At 47.0% G+C, this 13911-nt stretch overlaps 1 pseudogene; it reads left to right on the top strand.

Annotated features, from left to right (window-relative positions):
• Positions 1–3424: 3424 nt before the first annotated feature.
• The window catches only part of LOC105553978, a 26803-nt pseudogene continuing 16316 nt past the window's right edge, over positions 3425–13911 (top strand).

Genomic DNA, 13911 nt, shown 5'->3' on the forward strand with positions numbered 1-13911 from the left:
GATCACCTGAGGTCAGGTCCAAGGCAGGTTGGACCATCCTGGCCAACATGGTGAAACTCTGCCTGTACTAAAAATACAAAAAGTAGCCAGGCGTGGTGCCAGGCACCTGTAATCCCAGATACTTGGGAGGCTGAGGCAGGAGAATTGCCTGAATCTGGGAGACTGAATCAGAGGTTGCAGTGGGCTGAGATCGTGCCATCGCACTTCAGCCTAGGCGACAGAGTGAGACTGTCTCAAAAACAAAACAAACAAACAAACAAAACATGGTTTTCAATAATTTTCGCACAGCCACATGGGTAAAGCACACCTTCGGAGAGGAGGATCCCTGCTGGTGGGTGTGGACCACTGCAGGCTGCCACGTCGATAAAACAGATCGCAGGAGATTGCAAGTTCCCGCCACAGCTCCATACTCCACCCTCTTTCCCGTGGCTCAGACACTCCAGCTTTGGGAGCCCTCATGTGTGTTTCTATTTCTTTAGTGCATGAGGTGCCCCAACTTCCCCAGTTTCCAAAGCCATGCAGGAGTATGAAAACCTTCCCCTGACCTTCTTGCAAGTTATGGTTAGAACAACAACCTCACCAATCCCCGGGGTGGAAGAAATGAGACGCAGAAATGTTTCATCAGTCTAGCACACCTACACGAAGATTGCATGCCTACAGATATGGTGACAAATTCTGAAGGAACACCAAAGGGAGTAGAAGACCCAGTCTTGCTTAGAAGAAATTATTTAAGGAGTAGAATTTCTTTGAGACCACGAGTGAGCAGGTTAAGACAGTGCCAGGAGCCCTCAGGGACTCCCATCAACCCCCGCATCAGAACCTTCTTCGTAGGATGCGGATGTGAGTGTGAGAAGTTTTTACTCTGCCGTGATCAAAGGCCAGGTATATTTCAACCCCTGAAGGCATGGTGATTCACAAGCCCGGACTGGCTCATGTAAGCAAATATAATTAAATCAGTTCTGTCAAAGCCAGCACGTGGTCTGGTTTCTTTGTTGTGATGGGACAGAAATCAAGGACCAAAGATCCCATAGAACCCAGTAAGATTGCTCACGGGCTCTGAAAGCATGAAATATAAACGCCCTTTCCCTCCATGTTATCAGGGGAGTGGCATGGGTCAAATTACAGCATATACAAATAGACCACATTTGAGGACTTTTACACTTATAGATTTATTTTTTACGCCAGCTATCAATCATTCAGCCTTTTTCTCCTTTTTCCTTCTCAGTCTCTCTTTCTTTTCCTGCTCTCTTTCCTTTTTCTTTCCCCTCTCTCTTTTTTTGTGGCTGTTGTTTGCTTTTTTATATTACAAAAGTAATACGGCACCATCCTTTTTACATGTAGAAAGTAGAAATAAAACAAAGAAAAGTCATCTGCAAACTTACCACAGGGGGAGACATTCTGAATATTCCTGGCTGTGTTTTTAAGCATATTGTACATGTGAGTTTTTAAGCATAAAAAAGAAATTTCTTGAAATACATTTATTTGGATAAATAATTTAGAACTATTAATTAATAATTTATTTAATGTTGTTAGTTAATAGTAATGGCTAATTACTTAATATTAATATTTTATTGATGATTTTGTTCTAAAGCTTTTGCTACATACTATAAAATTTTCTCCAGAAATGTTCTATCCCCTTTCACTCCCACTGGGAATGTAGAATACCTGCTTCCTCGCACCAGCTCTCATCAACCTTGTTGGATAAATAAGTAGACCCAAAGATCTGGTGGTCTCAGGTTTTGTTACTAAACGCAAAGCTGCTCATTGTAAACACAGGAGAAAAGAAATCTTTCTGAGTGGTGACTGAAGCTTTCTGGAGTGGAAAGGCCTCATAAATGAAAGGAAGACAGGTGCCACCTCTACTCCAGGATTATCGAGAGCTTGTCTGAAATACTTTGTAATGAATGATTTAGGTCAATGAGAGGGTGATTCCAGTGAAGGAATCTCAGTATCGAGAAGGCATCTGCGGGCGAGAGTAAGTGAATGGCCGTTATTGTCTGGGATTAAAGCAGCAAACCCTTCAAATAGAGAATGCATTGTGTGCAAGAGCTGATTAAGAACACGGCTGAAAGTCAACATCAGTGTACATGGGAGGATTGTTCTAACTATAGAGTTTGTGATTCACTCCATGACATAGACCTTATCTTGAGTGAGTTATGGTATTTTCTGGGTCTTGGCCATGAGCCCCCAGTGAGCTGACCTTATTGTGGTAAAATAATCAGAGTTCACGTTAGTCATCACCATCTATCTGGGCATGCCGAGGAAAAATAATAAATGGGCAACTGTGTAATGCTTAGATTTAATCTCATTAGGAGGCCTTTGTGGTAAAATTGTGGGAACTGAATTACAGTGAACTAATTCTGGAACCTATGCTGTAATGTCAGAACCATTCTCTTCTATTCAAAAAGCAATTAAGCCTAAAATTAAAACATAACTGTTGTAAACTAGCTTCATGTTTCAAGCAGCAGCCAAGGAGTTCTGAACCACGAGATGCTGAGTGAGTAGACACAAGTTGGGACTAAGCTCAACAGGTCTGTCTCTGAGCCCCTAGGCCACTGGGAGGGCCGTTCAGGACCCATTGGGGCAACTAGTCCGTCCATCAAATCCAAGTCCTGCAGACAGGAAAATTAACATGTATCCAAGGCCTTACAAAATCAAACTATGGGAAAGAGGAAATGTTGAAAAAAAAGTTGAAAATGAAACTCACCATCCTAAACATGATGCCTACCCTCAGATGTGAGCCCGCCTTGAGTTAACCATGGCTGGTGGCTCTTCTTCCCTCATGCCTAAGCCACACCTCTTCAAAACTTCAGTCTGCCTATCCTCCGAGTCTGGGTTCCCTCCCACATCTTCCCTTTCCTTCTTTCTTCCTTCCCTTCTTCCTTTCTGCCTCCCTCCCTTCTTCCCCCCTGTCTTTTTTCCTCCCTCCCTCCCTCCTTTCTCCCCGCCTTCCCTTCTCCCTTCCTGCTTACCTTCCACAGGCAGACACAGGCCTCACTCAGCCCCAAGCCCCGTTCCAGGCTGCAGCACTAGGCAAGTCTAACGGGCACGGTCTGCAGCTTGCCTGGGCGTCCAGCAGCCACGCTGTCTCTGGACAACCAAAGGAAAGTTCTGCTGGAGCCTGACTGCCAGCTCAGTCCCCTCCGGGGGGGGGTTCCCACCAGTGCTCTTGATCGCCTCTCCCTCCCTCCCGACCTGGATCTAAGGGATGGGTTGTCAGACCCCGGAAGGGGGCAGCTGTGGAGCCGCTGCCTCTGATGATTTGTGGCTGAGACCCCGTGCAAGCGGGAGGCCCCTGCGGTAGGGTGTCAGTCTGAAGAAGATCGGGAGGGAGGAAGCATTTTTTCTAAGATGCTAATGTTTGAGTAGCAGTGATAAGGACAAGTAGGGTGTATTGTTTACAGTTGAAGACGATAAATAGTCCATGTCTCCTCTAATCTGTGACTATTACCCCTGGCAGCAAGGAACTGACAAGATGTCCATGAGGCAAGAAGACATGGAAGGGGAGGAGCAGCGTCTCCCTCCCACTCTCCTGCCCCGCCCGGGCCTGCCCTGCCGGCACCAAACACGGGCATCAGGCTCACCCAAGCTCCAGTGTGCGTGACCAAGAACCCTACGGGCTCCTCTCTACCCTCCACTCTCAGGAAATAAAGGAAAGATATCTGCCTGGCATGCCTGGACTCAGGTGTTGATTCACTCGCCCAGGAGTCCAGGTGCTCTGGTGCAGGCCTCGCCCCAGCACTTACTGGCCACGTGCCTGACCTTGGGGAGGTTGCTGAAGCTTTCTATGCCTAGCTCCCCGACTTGAAAAGTGTGGCTATTACTAGTCCCCACCCCCTAAGGCTGGTGGGAGGACTAGGAGATAAGGCAGGTGAAGGGCTTGGCACGCCATAGGAGCCAGCTACGTGCTGTCTCTTGTTGGAGAGATGGCCATCAAACGCCTGCTATGATCCAGCACAGGGACGTGGCCCCTTCTCCCAGCTGGAGGATAGGCAAGAAAACTACACAAGACAACCCATGCCGCCGACAGGGTCTGGAGGAGTGAGGCGGATGGACATCCAATCAGGCTGGGGTAGGAGAAGGTACTCAACGGAGATTTTACAGAGGGAATGACCGGTGGATTGAATTCCTAATGATAAATGAGGTTTCACCAGGTGAGGAGAGATGGGGCTGGGAAAGGGGAGAAAATTCTAGGTAACAAGAGTCATTTGCCGGTGGTTCTCTAAGGTTAGAATAGATCACAAAAACTCCCTGTGGCAAAGAGGATGCAGTCGAACCAGGAAGGGTCTCTTCTGCCATGGGAAGAAATTTAAACTTTATCCCAAAAGCCAAGGGAAGACTCTGAAGGATCTTAAACAACCTGATCCCCTAAAGGAGTAACAAACCGGCATCCGATTGTCCACCCTCATCCTTATCATGTATCTGAAAGAAAACACAGGGGTTTTTGGTTTTATTTTCTGGTCTTCTCCAAAATATTTGTCATAACACATGTCTGGGACGTGAATTGTGGCCGATTTTTCCTGAAGCAGTAGTTATGATTGTGTAGAGGCCACTGGCTAGATATTAAATGCCTGCTCCTGCGAAATTTTTCGTCCCCATCTCTTTTCTCATGTTGTACAATCATTTCCGAAAAGGACCCGCCAATTGTATTTTTTTATCCGAGGCCCTCCACATGGATGGATTCGCGCTAGGGCCTTTTGCAACATTTAGGGCAAACCACTTGGCTGAGCTGTCAAGTCAGCACTCGGGTAATCAGCAGATTTATTCGAGGAAATGTATTTATGGTCCTGAATGGCTGTTAAATGGAGCCATTATCTGGCCTTCTCGCTGTTGCTACAAATGTCCCTCCAGAGTGTGGGTACCCACACTAAGTCCATCATGCTTCCAGGGCATGACTTCAAGATGGTATTTATGCTGCCTCCAGTCAATGCACACTCATGTGCTGGGGTCATTTCAGTCGCGCTTCTGGAACGCTGAGGCACAAACTCAAAGCCAGATGCTTTATTAAACGTTCCCAGGGCGATCAAAGGCAGAACGAGGGGGAAAGAGGATTTGTTGAACAGCCAGTGGAGACAAGGGGTTGAAATGCCACCCTAAATTATTCATGGCTTGCTCCGAACTGAGGAGGAATCATAATAAGCATCCTGGGGCCATTGTAGAGGACATCATCTTTCTTCTGGGCCCAGGGGTGCCCTCTCCACAAGAGTTTAATGAGAAAAAGCCCAGCCGAGCAGGTAGCCTGGACCAGTGGACCATCTGCAAGGAACAGCAGGGCTGGAGCTCTCAGGTTGAGCTTTCTGAAGACCTGGCACAGCTGCAACGTGACCAAAATGGAAACTGTTGGTTCCCATGTTCTAGTCCCCACTCTGCAAATAACACTTAGAGACATCGATGCTTTGAAATTTCTTGCAAAATGTCTGTGCCAAACCCCAAAATACCTTTTCCATATGTTCTTGTTTTCCTTCCACACCTCTAAAGCTTGTGCAACAGAAATGGGAACAGATTCTCAAAGAACATACCCATTTTTATTTATTTAAAGAACTAATTTTGTATGTATAGACACAGGCATGTGTGTACAGAAATACAGAAGTGTTGCAAGTATCAGCAAATTAGATGCCTCCAAAGTCTGATATATGTGCACTTTTCATGAGGACAGATTACTATTTCAAATTTTGACATTCTAGGGGAAAAGGCATTGTTCAAAGTAGCGGGTGGCCGGTCGTGTTGACTCACACCTGTAATCCCAGCACTTTGGGAGGCCAAGGCAGGCAGATCGCTTGAGCTCAGGAGTTCCAGACCAGCCTGGACAACATGACGAAATGTGGTCTCAACAAAATAAATAAATAAAAATAGTTGGGTGTGGTGGTGTGTGCCTGTGGTCCCAGCTACGTGGGAGACTGAGGTGGGAGGATAACCTGAGTCCAGAAGGTGGGGCTGCAGTAAGCCAAGACGGTGCTACCGTACTGCCACCTGGGTGACAGAGCGAGACCCTGTCTCCAAAAAAAAAAAAAAGTAGGTGGCACGTAGGCTTAAGAAAACATTTATGGGCCTTTTGGTCAGAAAAGGTGAAGGCCCCGTCCAGCAGTCTGGGTGGCCTGGGATTAGGCAGAGGAGAGTGGGAAAGGAGAGAATTAAATGGCTCCATTCAGTAAAGCAATGGGAACTTGGCTATTCTGGCAGTTCTAGGGGGAAAAGACTCTGTGGGCCTAGAGGATGAGAAGAGGAACAGAAGAGTCTAGAAGTGGAATGCAGGCCTCAGAAAACATAGCAGCAGGCACTGCCAGAGTGAGAAGGCCCTGGGCAGGAACAGCTGATATTTAGTTGCAAGTCATTGCCTAATCTGAGCGGCACATAGGACTCCTCTTCGGCCCTAAACTTCCATCAAATCCTTGTGCTGTTAGTGCCTTGGGAAATGAAGAGAGAGGAACTGAGGCCGCCAAGGAATACAGGCCACCAAGATTCAGGAAAAGCAGGAATTTGTAACAAGAGATAATAGCGGGAACATAAGGCTCTATCCCCCACCCCCAAATCTGGGTGAGTCTCCAGAAGGCTTGGTGAGACCTTGAACCTTCTGTATCTAGAGCATGCTGGAGAGCCTCCAGCAAGTCACACGAAGATGGCAGGAAAAGGGCATTCCAGGGGCTGGAGGACGTTAGGAGCATCCAGGCAGCTGACCCCAGATCCCAATCATGCATAGTTGTGTGTCAGTATCAGAAAAGGAAGAAAAGATGTACCTGTGAGTCTTCATCTCCTGATTCGCTGTTCTGAGTCTCCACTGGGCACCAAATCAACACCTCTGGTTCCCGTTATAGACTAAATTGTGTCCCCCTAGAATTCATACGTTGAAGCTCTAACCCCCAACATGACTTAGAGAGTGAGCCTTTAAGAAGTATTATCATTAAGGTTAAATGAGGTGATAAGAATGAGATTCTAATCTAGTAAGGCTGGTGACTGTGTAAGAAAAGGAAGAGAGACCAGAGACCTCTCTCGCTGCAAGCACAGAGGAGAGACTGTGGGAGGGTACAGTGAGAAGGCAGATGTCTTTAAGCCAAGGAAAGAGGCCTTACCAGAAACCAAGCCTGACAGAGTTTTGATCTGGGGTTCTCAGCCTCCAGAACCGTGAGAAGATACATTTCTGTCATTTAAGGCATTTGTCTGTGGTATTTCACGGTGGCCGCCCAAACAGACTCACGCAGCTCCTGATGCACTTTTCTTTCCTTGGCTATTTTTTAAAATGTTGCTATAGGCCGGAAGCAGTGACTCACACCTGTAATCCCAGCACTTTGGGAGGCCGAAGCAGGTGGATCACCTGAGGTCAGGAGTTCGAGGCCAGCCTGGCCAACACGGTGAAACCCCGTCTCTACTAAAAATACAAAAATTAGCTGGACATGGTGGTGGGCACCTGTAATCTCAGCTACTCGGAAGGCCGAGGCAGGAGAATTGCTTGAATCTGGGAGGCGGGGTTTGCAGTGAGCTGAGACTGTGCCATTGCACTCCAGCCAGGGAGACAGAGCAAGACTCTGTCAAAAAGAAAAAAAAAAAAAAAGTGTTGCTATAGTTTGAATGTTCTGTCCCCTCCAAAACATATGCTGAAATGCAATCCCCAATGCAACAGTATTGAAAGGTGTGGCATTTGGGAGGTGATTGAGGCATGAGGGCTCTGCCATCATGAATGAGATTAGGTGCTCTTATAAAAGGGCTTGATGGAGGAAGTTTAGTTCTGTTGCCTTCCTCCCCTCTGGAGGAGGCAGCATGAAGGCGCCATCTTGGAAGCAGAGACTAGACTCTCAGCAGACATGGAGTGCCAGCACCTGGTCTTGGACTTCCCAGTCTCCAGAACTGTGAGAAATACATGTCTGTTTTCACTGTAATTATCCAGTCTTAGGTATTTCATTATAGCAGCACAACATGGACTAAGTAAATGCCTTTTCAGTTTTTCTGTTTGATACAAAGAAGAGAGCTCCAGGAGGCACAGTTCCTTCTTTTTAATTTCTTCAATTAATGAGCTGCTAGTTTCCCGTTTCTCTAATTGAAACCATTTTTCTACCTTTCACTAGTGTAACACATAATTGCCTCACGTCTGAAGAATGGCCAGATGGGCACAAACAATTACAATATTTTTTCAAAACGGAAGTGATTTTATTGGATTTTCATACTATAAGAGGAAATTTTTTAAGAAATATATGTTTATTTTTTTTATTTTAAAAATCAGATAATACAGAAACCTACAGAAGGAAATAAAAATACATGTTCTACTACACAGCTTTTTTACTTTCTAAAACTGCAGTGGTAGGTTGTGTGCAGTTGTATAGGTGGCTTTAGTGTGTTCTAGCTCTATATGGTGAATATCTTTCCAAGTCATTAAATATGGAGCATTATTTTAAATGGTTGCATAGTATTCTATTTTATAAATTCTCATCACTCATGTAACCAATCTTTCATTTTTACACATTTTAGAAGCTGTGAAGTCAAATGACCTTTGACTGACATTTCTGCACACTTAGCCAACTGTTTCCTGGGACGTATTCATCCTAGAAGAGGGATGTGCTCAATAACCCTTTAACACATGTGTTGTCTTCTAACACACAGCTGGAACGAACACTGGAGACAGAACAATGATCCCAAAGGCAGACATGGTCTCTCCTCAAGGTTTTGAGTCCAGTGATATCAAACAAGGTGCTAAAGTGTGATGAGTGTTTTCATGGGGAAATACAGAGCATTTTGGTTAAAAGGAAATGTACTTTTTTTTCCTTTAGAGACAAAGTCTCCATCATAGTGCACCATAACCTCAGCTCCTGGGCTCAAGCAATCCTCCCATCTCAGCCTCCAGAGTAGCTGGGTCTACAAGCATGTGCTACCATGTCAGCTAACTTTTTTTATTTTTTAAATTTTTTGTTGAAATGGAGTCTGGCTATGTTGCCTGGGCCTGTCTCAAACTCCTGGCCTCAAGCAATCCTCCTGCCTCAGCCTTCCAAAGTGCCGGGATTACAGGCATGAGCCACTGCGCCTGGCCAGTGCACTTTTAAAAAGGCTCTTGCAGGTGGGGCACAGTGGCTCATGCCTGTAATCCCAGCGCTTTGGGAGGCCGAGGCAGGAGGATCACTTGAGCTCAGGAGTTTGAGACCAGCCTGGGCAAGGTGGTGAGACCCCAACTCTACAAAAAAATAAATAAATAATGCTTTTCCTTGTTCTTAGCTAGTTGTTCCTCCAGAAACTTTGTGTTAATGTGTACTCCCCCCAGCCACTATGGAAGCGCCTGTGCCCCAGGTCTTTAGGCAACCTGCGAACTCACATGGTTTCATCTTTCTGGCCAATCCCAAAAGCCAACATTCTCATTGCGGTGTACTAGCATCTCATTATTCAGCTAGGTAAGGTTATTTTTCTATTGCCCTGAGCATTGGTAAGACGACACTTAGCAACCCTAATTGCATTCCAAAATGCAATTCACTTTCTGAAATCATACACAAGACTTCACTTGTGTATGATTTTCAAATCAAGTGAAGACTTGTGTATGATTTCAAAATGCTAATTGCTTAATTTCCCAAAGGTATGCTTAAATGTCATACCTCCAGCAAATTGTTCAGAAGCTGAAATTGGTCCCTTGTGGCCTTTGTCTAAACCTCCCTGATTTCACTATGCTCCATGGCATCCAGACCTCATGTTTCCTCCCACCCACGCAGGGACTGCTTCCCGTGCTACTCCCCCTGAGTACTTCCCATCCCTGCATCTGAGAGTTTGCAGAGGCCTCTGCTGCACCCCGGACCTCTTCTCACGAATGCATAGCCATTCTTTACTTTCTGTACAAAGTGCATCCCTGTGGAAGGCTTTGGGTGGGTGGAAAAATGGAATGAAAAGGGTAAAGGGGTTTTTTTGTTTGTTTGATTTTTGAGATGGAGTTTCACTCTTGTTGCCCAGGCTAGAGTGCAATGGCGTAATCTTGACTCACTGCAACCTCCACCTCCCAGGTTCAAGCGATTCTCCTGCCTCAGCCTCCTGAGTAGCTGGGATTACAGTCATGCGCCACCATGCCCGGCTAATTTTGTATTTTTAGTAGAGACGGGGTTTCTTCATGTTGGTCAGGCTTGTCTCGAACTCCTGACCTCAGGTGATCCGCCCACCTTGGCCTGTCAAAGTGCTGGGATTACAGGCGTGAGCCACCGTGACCGGCGGTAAAAGGTTTAAGTAGTGATCCAGTCTGGGAGAACCTGGGAAAGTTGGCAAATCCCACACCAGGTGGATGGATCCATGGCTACCGGCATATCCATCACGCAACCCTGGAAATCAGTCTCAGAAAGGAAGTGCCATTCTTCATACAATTAATATTTTTTGAGCTCCTAATCTGTGTGAGGCCTAGTATCTGAGGATATGACATGTGTTTATAGTTCTATGAAGATCATAAATTGTTATGTATTTCAGTTATTGTTATACTAGGGGGCCTGCAGACCTGGAAAGCCATTCCCAGGAGGGGGCGTTGGTAGGTCCCATGAAAAGGTGAAGAGGTTCATTGCATCAGTCCTCAGGGTGACCCCCATGTGGGAAACCAGAACTGAGGGGAAGAGCACTAGGAGGTGGGGCTTTCCTTGGAATCAAGGAGACAGACGGAGGACTGACCTGAGATGACCCTGTCACCTACCTGTCACCCGCTGCACGAGGCCGGCCCCTGCGCCTGTGAGGCTGCACTGTGCCACGGAGCGAGAATTTCCCCGTGGTAGGATCAGACCTCTGTCTCTGGGAAATCTGGCTTTTGTTTGCTACCAATAATTTTCTGTAACTATTTCCTCTTTGCTTTTGTCAATGCCCTTTCGAAAGTGCCAACTTGTCTCCTTTGTACTAAAAGACACCAAGGAAAGGGACTGTGCGCATGCTCAGGTTGGGCAGTGCCCTGGGGACAGTAGATTAGCAGAGGAATCAACGCCTGTGGACGATGAGGGGTTTCATCTTTCTCACAATACCATCCATCCCTCTTCCTCCTCTCTCTTCCTCTTCCTCCTGCTTCCTCCTCCTCCTCTTTCTGTTTATTTTTATCTCTGGCCACCCCTTTCCAGTCCCTGTCTAGCTCAGTGACAAGCTGAGAAAGAGCCAGACCTCCTGAGACCCCACGAAGAAACGATACTGCACAGGAAGTTTGATGGTGACCCCCAGGGCTGCCGCCAGTGGGAATCGTCCTCCCAAAGCACAGAAGGGCTTACCGCAGCCCTTCCTGAATTCTTACACTTCCATGGAAGAATAATATCACCCTTTGATTTAATTATAGTAGAGCTTTGTTCTTTCCATGCAAGAAGCCATTAGCGATAGGGCCCAGTGAGAAAATATAGAGGCTGTTCTCAGCAGACCTGATAAATCCTGAGCCACATCGGCAGAACAGTGTTTCCGGTTTTTGATTCATTTCAACACAGTTCCTGTATTATTGTATTTTCCTTGTGATTTTGTGATTTTTTTCACGGATGGTTGGGGTGCTCACTCTGACAGGGAAGATTTGGGTCTTTGTCTGCACAGGAACCACACAGCATCCTGAGGCTGCAGCAAATCAATGCAAAGATAAACCTATCCTGGGCAGGTGGTTTACAAGGGCAGTGCTGATGGCCGGACACATGCATTTGGGGTGCAGAGCGGGGACAAATCAAACCATGACCCCAGGGCTTGTCGTCAGCGTTGGCTACACATTATTGGAATTCAGAAAAGATTCAATCATGTGCAAATCATTGTAGCTTGACAATCCCTGTTATTTGTTTATGGACTTTTATTTTTAGACTTTAAAAACGTTCCCAGTGTTAACCCCTCCTGGCAGATGTATGGTAGCAATACAGTTACATGACCAGCAAGCTGACAACAGCCAGCCAGCTCCTAAAATGGTTTAAAACCGATCTCTGCTGTAATCTTCTCTCAGATCAAACCCAGAGTAAATATCCGTAGTCTTTGCTCTCTGTCACTAAAGGTCAGAACAGATACCAGATGTGGGAGACCAATAGCACCAGTGCAGTTTGGAGCTGAAATCTGCCCTATATACCCCAAATGAGGGCAAAGTCCTCTTTAAAACTTGCAAAGACCAGGCACAGCGGCTCATGCCTGTAATCCCAGCACTTTGGGAGGCTGAAGTGGGTGAATTGCTTGAGCCCAGGAGTTCAAGACCAACCTGGGCAACGTGGCGAGATCCTGTCTCTACAAAAGATGCAAAACTTAGCCAGGCGTGGAGACGTATGCTTGCAGTTCAACCCACAGGCTAAGGTGGGAGGATCACTTGAGCCCAGCAGGTTGAGGCTGCAGGGAGCTGTGACTGGGCCATTGTGTTCCAGCCTGGGCAACAGAGTGAGACCCTATGTCAAGAAAAAAAAGGCTTGCTAATTGATTTTTGAGGGCCAGCAGTTGGAATCACATCCCCAAGCACGAGGAAGTAATGTCCCAGCATGAAGCAGGAAGTCAGAGGACCTGGTATACGACTGGAACTTCCTAGCTGCACAGCCTCAAGCAAGTGGGCCTTCCAGAACCTCAAGTCTCCACCTGAAAGGAAGAGAAATGATGCATACTTACACGGTTGAGGGGATGACATCATTCACCCAACACATTTTTAGCGCATCCGAAATGTATGCTAGAAATTGTTTTAAGCACTGTGGATACAACTGTGAACAAGACAGATACAGGCCCTGGCCTGGTGTTTAAGGTCATGTTGGTAACACTGAGACGTGAACAGACAGTATTAATGACAGTGTCATCGCTGCAGTGGGACGGGAGAAATTCAGGAGGCCACAGCCCTCAACACAGCCAGGGGTTGCGGACAGCCTCCCAGCATCGAGTCTTCCACACTGAACGCCAAAGGCTGACTCAGAGTGGCAGGCTTTTGCAGGAAAAGTGTGCACGCGAGGAGAGGGAGGGGAAGGGAGGAGAGGGGAGGGGAGGCCCAGGCCTGGTGATTCTTGCCTCACCCCAGGTCAGTCCCGCCTTTACACCCAGCTTGGAGGGTAAGGCCCGGGGGAGGGTAGCTAGGCGAACCTGGAGGCCACAGGCTCCCATCTGTCAAAGGCCGCATCTCCAGAAGCAGGCGGGTGAGCAGTACCCCACAGACGAAACCAGACACATCTGTTGGTTCTGTGAGTTGGTTCGGGGACATATTTAACTATTCAGTGAATTGGTTTCTGTTAGGTCTGGAGGATATTTTTAGACAATTCAGAAGTGCTTGTCTGACCTAAAATACCCGTTGACCTGGGTAGGGAAGCAATTCAGTGGCCCCTGAGGTCTTATTTAACAACTCCCTACACCTTGGACTCTGTTGCTCCTACCCGTTCATGACCCCTCCTTAACTAGCCTGGGCAAGCCATCAGGTGACCCCAGGCCGTCAGGTGACCCCAGCCCCAGCCAATATCTGACGGCAACTGCACAAGAGACCCCAAGGAAAATCACCTGCACCCAGGCAGGCCACTGAACCTGAGAGATAAACATATACTGCTGTTTTAAGCCACTAGGTTTCGCGGTGAGTGTTTGCATAGAGATAAATAACCAGAACGAAGGACAACCTCAGAGGTAGCTGTTAGCACTGTGGTGGCATCAGATTTGCCAAGGCTGACACTCTGCCTAAAGAAACTGTAGTGTAAGAAATTCTGGTTTTGTTTTTGGTGGTTTTCTTTTCTCTTCTCTTCTCTTTTCTTTTCTTTCTGAGATGGAGTTTTGCTCTTGACGCCCAGGCTGGAGTGTAATGGTGCGATCTCGGCTCACCACAACCTCCTTCTCCTGAGTTCAAGCAATTCTCCTCCCTCAACCTCCCAAGTAGCTGGGATTACAGGCACCTGCCACCACGCCCAGCCAATTTTTTTGTATATCTAGTAGAGACCAGGTTTCACCATGTTGACCAGGCTGGTCTCAAACTCCTGACCTCAGGTGATCCACCCCCTCCTCCAGCCTGCCAAAGTGCTGGGATTA

Source organism: Mandrillus leucophaeus, unplaced genomic scaffold, assembly GCF_000951045.1.
Source record: "Mandrillus leucophaeus isolate KB7577 unplaced genomic scaffold, Mleu.le_1.0 Scaffold62, whole genome shotgun sequence".
NCBI lineage: Eukaryota > Metazoa > Chordata > Mammalia > Primates > Cercopithecidae > Mandrillus > Mandrillus leucophaeus.